The sequence below is a fragment of the Geotrypetes seraphini genome, chromosome 11 (assembly GCF_902459505.1).
Source record: "Geotrypetes seraphini chromosome 11, aGeoSer1.1, whole genome shotgun sequence".
Lineage (NCBI taxonomy): Eukaryota > Metazoa > Chordata > Amphibia > Gymnophiona > Dermophiidae > Geotrypetes > Geotrypetes seraphini.
In genome coordinates this window covers 39,986,688-40,002,239 of record NC_047094.1, presented here as the reverse complement: position 1 = coordinate 40,002,239, position 15,552 = coordinate 39,986,688, and the positions used below count along the sequence as shown (strand labels likewise).

At 41.5% G+C, this 15,552-nt stretch overlaps 1 long non-coding RNA gene across 2 annotated transcripts in view; it reads left to right on the top strand.

The window, feature by feature from the left end:
* Nucleotides 1-2,945: 2,945 nt before the first annotated feature.
* LOC117345808 overlaps nt 2,946-15,552 on the top strand; it is a 61,931-nt gene continuing 49,324 nt past the window's right edge. The window contains exon 1 of one of the 2 annotated variants that reach the window (XR_004536513.1): nt 2,946-3,041. This is a non-coding gene — a long non-coding RNA (uncharacterized LOC117345808). Of the gene's footprint in view, nt 3,042-14,502; nt 14,719-15,552 lie in introns of those variants that run through there. The other variant, XR_004536514.1, reaches the window with a different exon arrangement.

Genomic DNA, 15,552 nt, shown 5'->3' with positions numbered 1-15,552 from the left:
GGGAAGGGAAACGGAAGGGGAGAACAGAGATGGCAGACGGATGGTTAGCACGGAGAAAGGAGACCCTGGCAAGCAAGACAACAAGAGCCTGGGACCAACAAGATTTGAATATTGATCAGAGAACAAAAGGTAGAAAAAATAATTTTATTTTCTGTTTTGTGATTACAATATGTTAGATTTGAAAAGTGTACATGAGACAGCTTGAAATGGGAACTTTTCTATTTTTGTGAATGGCAAGGCTGAGTTCAGTTAAAATATATGCTTTATAAGAAAATATAATAATGTGTTTTATAAAGTTTATAAGCATTGCTGGCATACTCGGTGAGGTGTTCCTAGTGTTGGTGGTGGTGGTAGCATGTCAGTGTGTTGAGAGGAAGAGGTAGTCTGGGAAATTCTGCTGAGCAAACTCTGGGCCCATTTCCACCCCCAGTTAGTCCACTCCACTCAACTGGTTCACACACTGAGTGGGTCTTTGGGTGTTATTTCTGGGTAGTTGTTTTAGAATCTCTTCCAGTGGTTTGTCAGTATCTCCTTCTGGTCCAAGGAAGGAAACTTTGTCAACCTTAGCATTGACCTTCAGAATATGTTTGTAACAGCGCTGCTTGTGTGGCATTAGGCTATGTAGTGATCGAAAGAAAAAAACAGACCTTTGCACATTTTTGCACTATATGGTGGGTGTATGAGGAGATTCATTTCCTGCACAGTTAAGTCCATGTGAAGTTACCTTGTGCTGTATTTGACATCTAGCAAGGTCTCTGTTTGGAAGGAAAGATCTAAGCTTAAAAATGAAGTGGCCAGAAGTTATGTTAAAAGTAGATAGCGTAGCTGGTTTTAAGAAAGGTTTGGACAAATTCCTGGAGGAAAAGTCCATTGTCTGTTATTAAGACATGGGGGAAGCGTCTGCTTGCCCTGGATTGGTGCACTCAGTTGTTCCCACTTGGAGAACCTATTGACTTTTACTGCTTTTCTGTGTGGCTTTAACATTTTTGCTATTCAGTATACCTAAACTATTATTCAGTAGAAAAAATTTGTTTGTTCAATCAAATCCTGTGTGGACATTGGACTTCTATGAGTGAATGTTCTGCTTGATTGAACAAACTAAATTTTTTCTACTGAATAATAGTCTAGGTACAATGAAAGTAAATAGCAAAAATGTTTGAGTAGATAATTAAGGAAATCTTTTTCATATTGCTTGCTTATGGACTGGGAAAAAAGACTGTTCAAGCAAATGTCTCCAGAACTGCTTTAATGGAAAAATGTGATTTTTTTTTTTTTAAAGTACTTTGTGAAATTTATTGTTGTTGTGAAATTTATTGTTATACTTTGTTTAAACTTAAAAAGCGGTGTCATTAACAGTGAATCTAATCGAAAAATCGATTCAACAGGGTGAATCGGATCGAATGAAATATTTTTCTCTGAATCGGGCAGCACTATTGGCTACCATGAGAATGGGCTACTGGGCATGATGGACCATTGGTGTGACCCAGTTAGGCTATTCTTATGTTATGTTCTCATCTGTAGGGGCCTTTGTTTTCACTTCTTATTTTAATGTATTTTTTTCCTGGGAACTTATCAGTGTTTTTTTATAATGGGAACAAAAATGGAAGAGAATTAATGTGTGTGGAATGGGGGGGGGTAACTAATTTCTTCAGCTAAATAATTCAATCCACTTCAAACAGACATAGGAGAACTCACGCACCATTCACACACCCTCCAACCAAAAACGTCAAAAGAAAAAAACTGTTCGACAACCTCCTAGCCATTCGAGCTGCAACACTTGACCCCCAACTCTACAACCTATTGACCTCGACCACAAACTACAAAACCTTAAAAAAAGAAATAAAAACCCTTCTATTAAAAAAACACATAAAACCAAACTAACATAATCAGAACTGTCCCAAGCATCACCTGCAACTACTCCATATGTACTTCTGATGTCATGACAATTCAGACATAATTTATGTTATGTTATGTTTGGAATAATGGTTACATAAATGAGGTTCAATAAAAGAAAATTTTCTGTGGGAGCATTTGTTGGAACTTCTGTTATCCTGATTTCTTCTATCTGTGGGCTTTCTTTAGCTAACCTACTTATCTGGGGCTTTCCACTTCTGCAGCTGCCCTTTTCACGGTCCACTTTGCGCTTGCACTCTCTGGGGAGGGGGGGTTGGGTCTGGGCTTGGTGGGGTAGGTGTGTCTGGTAGTTTTGTCTGGGTGGTGGCTGGGTGTTTCTTGGGTGCTTGTTGTGCGGATTGGTGTGTCTGGTGAGCGGTCTGGGTGTTGTTGCTTGTGGGGGTTTTTTTCATTATAAAATATGGCTGAGGGTCTAGTCCGGCTTATTATTCTTGTGGGTTCTGGGGTGGGATTTGTTTGCTTGCCCCAAGTTTTGGCCTTTTGTTGTGTATTGCTATGCCTCTCATTGGCAATTTTCTCTTGGGAGAGGCTTGTTCATGCTTGTTGTTGCTGTTACTCTCATTCTGTGTTCTTTTTGATAATGTATAAGTTTCTGTACAGACCATGGTTGCTTGTCTGGACCTTTTGCCATTCTCAATAAAAATACTTTGAAAAAAAAAAAAGAAAATTTTCACTGCCTGTTTCTATTCTGACCATTTATTCCATTTCATGGTTATTGCAAAAAAAAAAAAAAAAAAAAAATTTACATGAGGGGGGGGGGGGGGGTGTCAAAAAATGATGGGCCCCGGGTGCCACATACCCTAGGTACGCCACTGCAAGAAGGTCTGTCTTAACTGGCTTTGCCAAAGATTAGTATAGTTTATTTGAGACCTGGCTCTTTAAAAGAAGATTGGATGCCAGCCTCAGGGAAGAGACATAGCATATAGCACACCCCCCCCCCCCAAGTTCCTGCCTTGGGATTGGACAATTGCTCCTGGGTTACTGCCTCATTGGACCAGATTTCAATCCTCCAAAATCCATTAAAAAAAACAAGAAGATTCACCAATGCTCCCTCTCTCTTCGGACCATCGCTGAAACATGTGCTGTGCTCTTGAATGACTATTCTTCCAGCAAAGGCCTGCATCATTGTGAGTAACTCTTGAACCCAGCTAAATTAATCATTCTGCTTTAGCAGTATCTTATCTTGTGGCACATTTCCCTTGTTTTTAAAGATCCTAATCTGTAACTTGCTCTACCTGCCTGATTTTTTAATTAATTCTGCTCCATAAGAAATAAAATTCCAGTTTGCTTGTAAATGTTCTGAGTTTTTTTTTCTTGAATATATATAGAGAGAGCTAAGTTATAAACAAGCAGAGCTTTTCCCCAGACTAAGATCTCTTTATAAAATATATTTCTCTTTTAAGGTAGAGAATTAGTCTTATAAATCAATTCTAATGCCAGATGCTGCTGTTCTAGATACAGGTATGGACTGTTTTATTCTGATCTTTGGGGAGTGGGAGGGAGATCAGTGACCTCTGGGGGAGTATGGGGGGGTCATACTTTCCTGCACCCAGTGGTCATCTGGTCAGTTTGGTTACCTTTGTGGTACTTAGACGCTTCTAAAACAGGTCTAGCTCCAGTCAGGGCAGGATTAACCAACAGGCCAAATAGGCACATGCCTAGGGCCCGAAATGGTCAGGGGGGGACCCAATGAAGGAGAGCATCAACATTGTTTTTTTCTAAACGGCGATGGGCCCCTCCAGCATCGATCAGCAATGCGGGCCCCCCCCCAATCAGCAACATGGGCCCCACCCACACACCCATCGACGGAAAGTAAGACAAGCAAGCAACGCGGATAAGAAAAGCAATGGGAACTGTAATTGTGCAAGTGGTGCTGCTTGCCCAAAGCTTCCCTCTGACGCAGCTTCCTGTTTCCGCCTGAGCACATGGTGGGGTGGGGTGGGGCAGGGGGCCCAGTGTACTTGTGTGCCTAGGGACCCTCGACGAATTAATCCTGCCCTGGCTCCAGTCTTCTAAGTTCAATCCAGAACATCCTGGGAAAGGTTTATTACATTACATTACATTACATTACGGATTTCTATTCCGCCTGTGCCTTGCAGTTCTAGGCGGATTACAATATAGAAAATATCTGGGACATTCCAGTAGAATTACATTTCAGGATAGGAGTAAGTTACAGGAACAGTGAAGAGTTATGATATTACAATTTCACAGAAGATATTACTTATTACAGAAGATAGTACATATAGCAGAAGATAATGCATTTTGCAGAGGTAATATATGTCAACTCGATCAGTTAAGTCGGGTGTAGTGTAGGAGAGTTACAGTACATTCTTGATCACAAACAAAGAGATAATATGGATGAGTGATTCCGAAGTCGTTGAATGGGAACTCATTGGGCGGTGGTTAGAGTGATGGGAGATATTTTTTGAACAGTAGTGTTTTTATTTCTTTGCGGAACTCTTTTATGTCTGTTGTTTTGGTCAGTAATTTAGAGATGTCAGAGTCTATTTTGGCTGCCTGTGTCCCCAGGAGGTTGTCATAGAGTTTATCGCAAGACGTTCAAGTTCAAACATGTCCACAGCCCTCGCATAGCACACCCTGCAACACGCCCGCATAAGATCAAGCAACTTCATTGAGCATGGGAGAAAATGAACTCTAAATTGATTGACTACTTAAAATTGAAGTAAAAATTAAATTATTATAAATAATTAATAAAAACATTAAAAAATTAATTCAAAATGGAGGTTTTTAACCTATGATATTACCCTAAACCCTGAATTGGTGTCTTTCTATTGACTGGACTCCGGGGGTTCTTTGAGGTCTTTTTTCCTCTGTTTGGATGTTACTGTGCATCATACACTTCCTTTACTGTTAAGTTCCCGAACACGCCGCGGTGCAGCCCCGCTGTAAACCCGTGGGTTAAAACCACGAGCTGGCGAGTAAAAAAAGTTTTTAAAAAATTGCACCGAGAGATTAAAAAAAAGACAGAGAAAAAGCGCATGCGCAGACCATCTACAGGCAAAGAAGATGGTCTGGGCATGCGTCAGGATCGCTCTTCAGCAAGCCATGTGGTCGGATCGGGGCATGCCTCCGATCAGCCTAATTTGACCGCAGACGCGTTGTGAATTTGACGCCCGGCCACCTCACGAATCGGATCCGTGAGCTTAGTGAATCTAGGCCTTAGTCGGTATTTGGACGTCTTTATTTTTTGATTATGAGCCCCAATGTGTACAGCTCTGCATATGTTTAGCAGCGCTTAGAAATTAATAATAGTAGTAGAAGTAGAAGGAGTAAATTACAAAGGTAAAATAACTAGAGGCCTGATGCTACCAGATCCATCCAAAAACTTAAACTATCTTCTCCCTCGTTAAAAGGCGTTATCTATGCTGGAAAATTAGGGAAATCTCTTTTCTTCAAAATCACTGAGCTTTGGAATAACCTTCCCACCCAGCTGCGGAATCTGGGCTCCTTCCAATTATTCCGAAAACATCTGAAAACTTGGCTATTCTCAAAAAATGTAAATTTTGCTGCTCTCTTTATAATCACTAATTCTTATGTGGTTTTTTTTTCCCCTTATTTTAAAGTTCCTGTAAACCATGGGGAGCTCTATCTTTATAGAGAGAATGCGGTATATAAGCTTACCCCCTCTTTTACAAAGGTGCGCTAAGCTTTTTAGTGCACGCTAAATATTAGCATACGCTAAACACGCACTAAATGCTAATGCATGCATGTTATCCTATGGACGCGTTAGTGGTTAGCGCATGCGTTGATTTAGCGTGCGCTAAATCTATGCTAAAACGCTTAGCGTGCCTTTATAAAAGAGGGCCTTAAGGTTTAGTTTAGTTTAGAGCAGGGGTAGGGAACTCCGGTCCTCGAGAGCCGTATTCCAGTCGGGTTTTCAGGATTTCCTCAATGAATGTGCATGAGATCTATTTGCATGCACTGCTTTCAATGCATATTCATTGGGGAAATCCTGAAAACACGACTGGAATATGGCTCTCGAGGACCGGAGTTCCCTACCCCTGGTTTAGACATGTTTGTATCAACCATACTCTGATTGAAGTCCACAACTGGGAGGCAGAAACTCACCCATACATTTTAGACATGTTTTGACACAATAAGAAGAATTGACGTATGGCTCCAAGCCTAAAGCAAGAGATCACTATAGAGGCTGAAATTCTAGCTCTGTAATTAACAGACTCGCAACTTTACTGCAGTCCAGTCTTTACATGTTGCTAGCTTTTATTCCATGTGTGGAACAGCAAGACTTGGATCTCTAGATTTGTTTTACCGCATCTTATACCTATAAATCATGCATGGCTCTGGACAGTCTAAAGCATTCTCCTCCCTTACCCCCTTGCCCCCTCGATACCACAACTGAAATATACGCTGACTTCAGCTTCTTTATGCTAATATATTAAAATGACATGAATCATGACAGCACAGCTCTGATTTATGGTTAAAATTAAGACTTTGGCAAGTCTTAGGCAGTCACTTGCCCATTACTGCAAAACAATATAGGATAATTAATGTTTTTTCTGTCTTAGAAAGAGAAACCACATATGTTCCTTGGCAGCTCCTGTGCAGATTTATAGGATGCATCCAAGTCAAGACCAGTGTTTATATGTTATTTTGATATATCACTGATCATTTTCTGAGTGCTATGCTTCGCTGCCCTGCATCCGAGCTTTGCAAGCAATTGTCTGCTGTGATACCCTGGTATGATGATAGATTTCAAGTGACATCAGGGGAGGAAACAGAATATAAGTAAATATGAATATCTCTTCATAAGCATTTCATATTGTGTTGCAAAAGGCATGCCGTAGGTTTGGGGGATGAAATTCTTATGGGAATTTTCCAAATGGATTCCAATAGATCAAAGAGTATTTATATTTATCCCACCCCCCTTTTACAAAACGGCAATAACGGTTTTTAGCGCAGGCCAGCATGCTGAATTATCTGCGCTGCTCCCAACACTCGTAGAGTTCCTATGAGAGTCGGGAACAGCACAAAGCATTCAGCTCGCCAGACTGTGCTAAAAAACAAAACAAAACACTTTCACGTTTTTGTAAAAAGAGGGGGGCTTATGTTAACTAAAACTTGCCATCCTGTTTAGTTTTACTGTAATAGGTTGGCCCAGGCGCCTTAGGCCCCACCTGTGGGCGGTGTTTCAGACGCCTGGGCCAATCCGGCCCCATTCTGCAGGGCATCTCTCCTGCCACGGGTCGCAGAAGTTCGGGTAGAGGAGTGATGGCATTGCGGTAGGGGAGATGAGGCATCTCTCCTGCCGCGATCATTGCTGTAGGGGGTAGGCAGGTTGCTGGGGCCGCGGAGCTGATCGCAGCAGCCACAATCAGCTCAGCGGCCCCTTTTTTGGCACTTAGACCTGTTTTGATTTCGTCTAAGTCAAAACGTATAAGTGCCGACTAGGCAACCTGCCTAAGGTTTTGGTTATACCTGATGCACGCCTAGGTGTAGGTTGGCCCACCTCTCACCCACCGCCTGCCCTTTCCCCTCCTCTAAACACGCCTCTTTTCTCTCTGTGCATTTAGTGGCAGGGGAAAGGCCTAAGCTGGTTTTAGATACGTCTAAAACCAGCTTTGATGATGGGTACTTGGACGATCAGGCTTTTTGATTGTCCAAGTAGCCATTTAGGCCACTTTTTAGACTTTTTTTTTTTATTATGAACCCCATAATCTGCAGAGTGCTTGGTTCTTCTGTTTGCTTCTGCATTTATATATTTGACATATTTACAAGAGTTGTTTGAAATGTTTGGTAAAAAAAAATCAAATTAAACAACATAAGTCTCTTTTTATCACTACTACTCTTACTATTAATTATTTCTATAGCGCTACCAAATGCACACAGCGCTGTACAGAGTCACAAAGAGTAAGAAAACTGTCACTGCTCGAAAGAGCTTACAATCTAAACAGACAAAACAGACAAACAAGATGTAATGGATACAGTTAAGGGGAACAGTTAATCAGCGGGCTGGGTTGGAGGGCAGAGAAGGTACAGGATAATCAAACCATTGTGACATCACTGATGAGATTGGCTCTTATTGGTGGAAGAGCCATTATGACATCAGAAGCTCAGCTCTGCTTCCCAAAGACAAACAGGATGTCATGGATACAGTTAAGGGGAACGGTTAATCAGCTGGCTGGGTTGGAGGGTAGAGGAGTAGGGTTAAGGATTGAAGGCTATATCAGAAAGGTAGGTTTTCAGTCTGCTTTTAAACAAGGGAAGGGGCTGGACGGACAAACTCAGGTAATTTATTCCAGGCATAGGGTTTTTTATCGTAGAACGCTTTGGTAAAAGTTCTGACGCTTATAGGAATTTTATGAGTGTCGGAGCTTTTATCGCAGCTCTCTGCAATTAAAAAAAATCCCTTATGTTCCCTGTAAGTGTTTGGTTAACTTCCAAGGAGATAGATTTTTTTTTTTTTGAATCCTCACAGCTATCCAGATTTATTGTAAGTAAAGGGCAGATTTTGACTAGTACACCTGTTAATATCCAAGAATGATGCTCAATAGATAGACCAGGCCAACCTTCAGGATTCCTCCTTTTCTTTTTCTTTGATTACTAACTTAATTTGATAATTTCATTCATTTCAGGTTTTCTTCCTCCATAGATAGAGGACTAATTTATGGTTTATGACGTTTTCTTAATTTTATTTGAAAAATTTTCTTTTTAAATGTTTCTGTTGCCTAGACTGTTTATTTCCATATATGATCATATTAAATTTGAAATTTAATGAACATAAGAATAACTTTACTAGGTCAGAGCAATGGTTCATCCAGCCCAGTATCCCATCTTTGTGGAGACCAAGCCAAGTCACAAGTACCTGGCAAAAATCCAAATAGTAGCAGCATTCCATGCTACCGTCCCATTTCTGTCTCAACAGCAGACTATAGACTTTTCCTCCAGGAATTTGTTCAAACTTTTTAAAAACCAGCTTCATTAACTGCTCTTACCACATCCTCTGGCAACACATTCCAGAGCTCAACTGTTCTCTGAATGAAAAAAAATATTTACTCCTATTGGTTTTAAAACTATTACTCTGTAACTTCATCGAGTGTCCCCTAGTCTTTGTAAATCTTGATGCAATTTTAAAAACTCCATCAAGGGCCATTCACATAGGGCATGATTCTGTATAGAACGCCCAGTCTCAGGAGCTACCTAAGCAGTTTTTGAGAATCGCACAAAGGCATCCTATATAGAATCATGTCTGTTCTGACAGACAGACACTTGACCACCCCGATTCTCTAACCAGCATACATGTCACAGTTGCCAGTTAGAGAATCGCGTTGCCGCTGAACTAATCACGGCAAGGGAATCTGCCTGCCTCAATCAGTTTAGCACCTGCAATAGGGAACCTGTCCCCCCGCAAAGTCGACCAGCAGGAGGAATGCCCACTCCCTCCTGCTGGACCCCCCAAAAGCACCCACCCCCATGTCCACAGCAGAAGTAGTGCCAAATTCCTCCTGCCGCAATGGTGAACCCTCCCGACACAGACCGCAGCAGGAGGGTTGCTCACTCTCTCCTGCCACCACTCCCCAAGGTATCTCCCGGTAGGATGGATGCCCACTCCCTCTTGCTCCTGGCCCCATCATCCCCGAACCCCACCAAACACTCCCCGAATCCACCCAACATTCTAGCTCCACCCCTGATACTCCCGGACACCCCAATATCCCCCTAACACTCCCCACACCCAGACACCCCCAAGACCCCCTGACACTCCCCGACTCCACCCAGACAACTCCCTGATACCCCCAAGATCCCCCTGCCAACCCCCAAACTCCCCCTGAACACCCCATACCTTTATCTGATGGACGGCAAGAGAGATGCCTACTCCGACCTGCCAGCAGGCCCGCCACTGCAAAATGTCAGACCTTCCCCTTCCCAGGTCATTCTGGGATGCACCGGGAAGGGGCCTATGGCCCTGATTGGCTCAGATGTCTAAGACCCCTCCCAGCTGTGAGACAAAAGCCTGGACCAAATGATTTATTTTTAACATTGTTTTAAACTTTTTCAAAGCTCATAATGTATTAGGCAATTGTTTCCATACACTAGGCACAAGCCCCCCTCCCCCCATAAAAATGCACTTTCACCTGTAATTTCCCAGCAAACTTTGGATACAGAAAAAATGACCACCAGATGATCTGTTAAAGATTGTAAGGCTCTACCAGCATTATGGGTATGAATGGGTGTTGAGCGCTAGAGTATACAGCAAGCTCCTTCGTTGTGTCCAATATGTAATTTGTATTGGGAGTCGATATCCAGTGGGAGATGAATGGGTAAGAATCCTCTCATTGACTGGATCCCAATAGATCATTCATCAGGATATAACTGCTACTGAGGATATAGCTGCTACTGAATATCTTGTCTGATACTACAGAATGATCCAGGAGTTACCCAACACCACCAGTTTTCAGCAGGAGTCCCCAGATAGCTAGCCAATTAACTTAGAAAAGCAGAAAGGTTGGTCATGACTGCAGAAAGCCTGTGTTAACTGGGTTGCTATCCAGGTACCACCTCTGAATATCAGTGGTGCCCGGTTAACTCTCATCAATCTGCCTACTAACCAGATATTCAGCGCCTTCTGGTGGTCTTTTCTTGGAGCCTTCTGATGGTCTTTTTTTTGACGCACCTTATAATGATGTAGACAAGTTCATTTTAATGGCATATTCATCTTTAATTGCATCAATAAGTAAACCATACTTCACCAAATCATGCGCTTATCAAACCATTCAAGCAATCTTTTCAATTGATTTTTCCATTATTTCAAAGATTTTTGGAGTAAATGCAGTAATTTCTCATCAGTGTTTAGAAATATTGCTGCAATCATCATTAATCCTTGTATAATAATATCATATTTTTCTTAACTGTTTATCTTTTAAAACATTCTTTTAAAGATTTTTAAGTACTTATTTTTAAGCTGATGTTCTGTCGACTGGGGACTTATGCCGACATGTTTTGCCACATAGGCTGTATCAAGGCTGTCCCCTACAACGATTAGAAAACAAGTGTCATTACTACATCTTGCTCCTATACATATTCTTATTTTAATTGCCTCAATTTTCATTATTCTTACCTACAACATTTCCTATCACCATCGAGCCCATAATATTCTCTGGACAAGATGGCGGCGGCATCTTTATACCTCACTTCCTGTGACATCATTTCAGTCTCTAACTATTGTTAAATGATCGTTCTTACAATCCAGCAAATACTACTTTGTCTTTCTTTATATTATGAAATACCAAACTCATCTCCACCTCCCTTTTATAAATCCCTAAATGTGTACTTGCCCTACATTCTTATAATGATGTTTCATATCTACTATTAATCCTGGGGTGACCCTAAGACTGCTAAAGCCCAATGCTATTTATTTCCAAATGGAATTCTTTGCAGTCGGGATTTCCTTGTGGATTCTTTCACAAAAAGTATACTGTACTTCTCCAGAGCCAGTTTCGGCATGTGGTTGTTTTGTGCTGGAGCAAAGAGCAATTCCTGTCTGTGGAAGTCTACCCCCTACCTGCAGTGTATGGTCCAGTTTCCAGTTCAGGTTTAGGTTTCAGGTTTATTAAAAAAATTGATATACCGCCTTATCAAATATCAAAGCAGTTTTACATAGTATAAAAAGGAAATAATAGAACATATATTAAAAACTAATTTCAATATAATAACACTAATAGTCTGACGCACTGACAAGCAATGATTTACTGATACGAGAGGCAACTGGGCAGAAATACAATATTTAGATAGAGAAAAGATGGGAAGAAGGTAAAAACAAGTGGAAGGGAAAAATCTAAAATACGAGGCTAATGGAAGAGAACAGACTTCCATTACCGTCCTTAAAAGGGCTATCATACATCGTATGCATCTTTAAAAAGCAAGGCCTTTAAGCTGCTTTTAAATTAACCGAGGGATGTAATTTCTCTTATGTGATTTGGTGCTGAATTCAAAATTGTAGGGGCCGAACAGAGAATATAGTAGTACGCATGGTGTTAATGTATCTTAGTGAAGGGATAGATAGTAAGTTTAGGTTTGAGGAACGTAAAGTATGATGGGTAGGGTGAGGGATTAATAGCCTGTTGATGAATTCTGGTTGGCCAGCAATTTTTGTTGTAAAGGTTGGTAACATTATTTTGTAAGTGATTCGGTGCTCAATGGGGAGCCAGTGAGCTTTGATCAGAAGGCGTGTGACATGATCGTATGTATGTGCTTTTGAGATCATTTTTACAGCGGTGTTTTGGATAATTTGAAGACATCTTATTTCTTTCTTTGTAATTCCTGTGTCTTCGTGTCTTCTTCTTTCACTCCTTGTACTATATGCTCCCTCAGTATTCACCACTTTGTAGCTAGACATCGGAGGAATGTGTTTTGGGGCGTGTTCCTTCCTCTTTTATACTTCTTCCCTTTGGCATTTTCCCTTCATGTCTCCCATGCCGTGTTATCCTGCATTCTTCTAACCCAGGGATCTCAAAGTCCCTCCTTGAGGGCCGCAATCCAGTCGGGTTTTCAGGATTTCCCCAATGAATATGCATTGAAAGCAGTGCATGCACATAGATCTCATGCATATTCATTGGGGAAATCCTGAAAACCCGACTGGATTGTGGCCCTCAAGGAGGTACTTTGAGACCCCTGTTCTAACCCAAAGGTAGGCAAACATTTTGGTCAAGGGCCTCATTGGAAGCTAATATTGGGGTGGGGAGTAGATAGGAATCTGAAGCGCATGGGGTAACCCCAGCCCAGCCCTCTCCCAGCCATGCATCACCATCCTTTCTCCAGCTACTATGAAAACGGAAGAGATACATCCAGCCTTGCACTGATAATTTTCTTTTTCATTCTAAAGCAAAGCACACTTGAAAGATGGAAAATCCCAGAGAAAAGATAGGGAAAGGCACTAGAACTGAAGGAGAAGAGTGTGGAGAGGAACCTAAAGGAATGCAGAATAAAGGTATGCATTTGAAAGTGGGAACAGGAAAGACCCTAAAGAAGGGAAAAGAAGAAGAGCAACCTAATCAGGTATTTGGAGGGGGGAGGATATAGGAAACTAAAGCAGTGGGAAGAAAGGAGAGCAGGAATTTCAGGAAGTTAAAAGAAGAAAGTGATGGGAGAGAAATGAATTCATGAAACAGACTGAAAGAGAGAGGAGTGAAGGCAAGATGGAGGCCAAAATATGAGTAGAGCGCTAAGAAGGATGATACAGAACACGCACATTTTACATTCATTGACCTATTTTTTTAAGTAAGGAAAGGACACAGCTGCAGGCTCTGCTTAGCTTGCATGACAAAGGGCGCTTGCTGTGATATGTACAGGCAATCCCCGAGTTGCAGACGCCCGACTTAAGTACAACTCGTACTTAAGAACTCGGTTGCGGCTTCATTTGAATTCACAGAGCAGTATTTCCAGTGGCGTAGACTCTTACACTTCTCCTGTAGCTGATTCAGGAATGATGCATGGCCACATTAAGAACAGTGTGGTTGTGCCTGCTGTACCTTGGAGGGAACACTGGGGGACAGTTGGCCCTTTTGTCAGCTGGGAGCAGAGGTAAGCAGCAAGAATCTTAAAATCTACAAGTTCTGAGTTACATACACATCCGACATAAGAGCAGCTTTAAAAACATAACTTGTTCTTAACCCGGGGACTATCTGTAAACCCCTCCCTTCCAAGACAAGTGGTGGTGCAAAGAGCAGTGTTCTTCTGTACAAAAGTAGAAACTTACTATCAGTTAGAGAAGCTGGGATTACATTTTTTAAATTAAGCAATTTCCAAGTACAGGTAGTCCCCGAGTTACAGACACCTGACTTAGGTACGACTTGTACTTAAGAACACAGTTGTGGCTTCATTAGATTTCACTGAGCAGTGTTTCCAGTGGCATAGACTCCTCCACTTCTCCTGTAGCAGATTTAGAAATGATACATGGCCACATTAAGAACAGTGTGTAGTTGTGCATGCTGTACCTTAGAGGGAACACTAGGAGGGACAGTTGGCTCTTTTGTCAGCTGGGAGCAGAGTTACATACAAATCCGACATAAGAACAGCTTTAAAAACGTAACTCGTTCTTAACCCGGGGACTGCCTGTATCATCCCCATCACTCCTTCAAAAAAAATAAAAATAAAAATCTTCAACTAAGCAGAGCAAATAAAGTATGTAGAAGAAATATCTACTTGTATACAATGTTCTTAAGTGAATACTACAAAGGCAGTAGATGTTGTCTGTTGAATATATACAGTCATCCATCTTGAGAATCTCACACTGCCATTTATGACCAAAAAAAAAAAAAAAGGAATATTTAGGAACTGTAAAAAATGAAAACAGATTAAAATGAGAGGGACTGCTGTTTCAGCAGAACAGTAGTGTCTGGAAAGCTTAATCCATTATTTTGCAATGCTGGACAATAAATCTAAGCTTTAACAATTAATTAAAGATTTGAACTTTGGTCACCGAACAAAAGTTATGTCTAGCCAGAAATCTGAAATGATTAATGAAGCTCATGGTTCTAACTCATCCTCTGGAAAATAGTTCACAAACTGGGATAAGCAAATGGTTCATAAATATACATCATTTTAATCAGTGAATCGTGATTGTCGTGTTAGCCCACTTGAATATGTAATAAGAAGAATCAACAACCGCGTTGTAGGTGATACCACTGTATTGGGGCTACGTTTTGAGCATCAGAGCATTTATCTCGCCAGCCCGCAGCACAAACAGCTACCGCAGCTTTGTAAAAGGAGTCCTTAATAAGCCTGTGAAAGATCCATTGAGATCCCCTCGTGGCCTTTGGCAATCTAGGCGTGAGTATTTATGCTGGTAACCCGAAGAAGAGAGGATAAGGGGCTAATTTTAGGAAAGACTGCCAGTGTCACCAGAAGATATGTCAGAAGAGACTTGAACATGTATACTTTGTAGGAGGGAAGAGATAAAGAGAAATGATAATACATTTAGGGGTCCTTCTACTAAGGTGAGCTAAATTGGTTAGCGTGCACTAAATCAGCGTGCCATAGTAAAAAGACCCCATAAATAGCTGAAAGATATAAATCAACAAGCAACCTTTTCCATAAAGGACATGAATTGAAGCTGCAAGGGTGGGGGCAATTGAAAAGCAACATTAGGAAAAGCTTTCACAGGAAGGAGTGGCATATAACTAAAATGCTCTTCCGCTGAAGGTAATGGGGATAAAAATAATGATGGAATTTGGTTATGGCATATGCACAGAGAGAGTCAATATCAAAGCAATTGACGTAGGCAGGAGAGGCTCCTGCCTGCTCAAATCGCTTGAGACTGGCTATTTGTCGATATCCAGCATGACTTAACTTGGTAGTGCCAATGAATATGAGCACTGGCCATTTAAGAAAAAGGCCTCACAGAGGCAGTTATGAATATCAGCTCTGCAGATGCCAGGACTGAATATCAGTTGGATCCTATGTAACTTCCAGGTAGTGACCTGAATTGTTCTGATCCCCCTTCTGCTTCCCTGCCACCTCCCATAACAGCAACATAACCCTTCTTACTATCCCCCTCCCTCCCACCCCATATAGAATTACCACATAGAAAACCCAAACACATGGCCCTGCAGATGCTGGAAGGAAGTGGGGAGGAGAGAGGGGGGGAAGTAATCTCTGGAAGGA